We start from the raw sequence: 1,544 nt of genomic DNA, 5'->3' as shown, positions 1-1,544 counted from the left end.
GAGGACCCCTGCGGGTCGCTGTCTTGTTCGTAAGCCAAAATGGCGGCGCCCAATGAGATTGCGCTTGGGAAGGCGGAGGCTATGCCGTAACCTAAAATGGCGGCGCCCAGGAGGGGAAATGCAATGAGGCTCTTCTCATCTCTCAGCCAAGTGCAAAATGGCGCCCACCACAGCTTTTCGTCCGTACTGCAAGATGGCGCCGCTTCACTGTAGAGAAGCTCCTCTGTCAGCCCCAGCTCATTGTCCCTCACAGTCCGCCCTGACTCCTCCTGGGCAGAAATGGGCGGAGAGCAGCGAGCGCGCCGCCGAGGCGCGGCGGGGCTGGAGGCAGAGCTTCCTGCCCGAGGTGGGCTGGCCCCGGCGCCTCCCGGCGCGGCGCTTTCCAGAGCACCTCATCTCCTTCCCTCACAGCCCCAAGCCCCCTCAGGCGGGCGGGCAGCCCGCTCACTGCACGCCCGGCCCGTGTTCCCACCCAGCGCCTCTTCCTGGCGCTAATGCCCCCTTAAAACGCTTTAATCCGAGCAGCTGGGCCGAGGCGGAGAGCCCCGGCCGTGGTGCTGCCTCTGCCAGGGGCGCAGTGTCTTCTCCATGGCTTTGCTCGGAGGTTGGCGCTCTGGGTGCCTCAGCCATGGCGGAGGTGACCTCGGGGCCGTGGCACAGGGGGAGGGCGCGCAGAAACCCGCAAACATTCGTGTTCCCATGCGATTCGGCTCGTGGTTATTTAAATGTGAAAAAATGAATCAGTTGCCTAAATCCCGGAAGATTCAAGGGGCTTTCAAGCGCAGCATAGACGGTTCATTTTAGCGCGTCTCTGGTGGAAATTGAAGTTACAGGAGTTGTAGGAGAGCAGATTCTGCTGATCTCTTTCTCCTACGTTTTTGGATGAAAACGTTTTTTTAACAACATTGCACCTTCCAAAGACGTTGTACACAAGCTGATTTCTCTCGGAGAGCAGAGCAATTGTTGCCGAGGTGCTCTGGATTTCCTCAATATAGAATCACAGAATCCTTCAGGACGGAAAAGATCTTAAAGATCACCAAACATCAACCCAGCACTGTCCAGGCCACCACTAAACCATGTCACCAAATGCCAGCCACATTTCCAGTCTTTTGAGCACTTCCTGGAATGGTGATTTCACTGCTTCCCTGGGCAGCCTGTTCCAATGCTTAACTACCCTTTCAGTGAAAATGTTTTTCTTACTATTAAATCCAAATATGGCATCATGGAGTCTTTTATTTTGTTCATGTTACTGATATCCAAAATGCTGAGTGTCTGCAGCTCTTGGGTGCTATGACTTCTGTCAGTGTGGAAGTATTTAGAGACAAAGAGTTTCTGTGTGCTAAATTATATATTAATACATTGTGAATTTTTTCCCATATCTTATCATGATTTTTTTTTTGGTACCATTGCTACCAAATTGGTACCACCAATTTATACTCAAATCTGATTTAAGATAGATCTTTTGTATGCAGTGAGCTGATATTTTATAACAGCAAAATCAAAGTTGAGGCAGTTTGTGTAGCACATAAATTTCCAAAATTTCT

This window comes from Molothrus aeneus, chromosome 4 (assembly GCF_037042795.1).
Source record: "Molothrus aeneus isolate 106 chromosome 4, BPBGC_Maene_1.0, whole genome shotgun sequence".
Taxonomy (NCBI): Eukaryota; Metazoa; Chordata; class Aves; order Passeriformes; family Icteridae; genus Molothrus; species Molothrus aeneus.
This window is presented reverse-complemented; position numbering follows the sequence as displayed.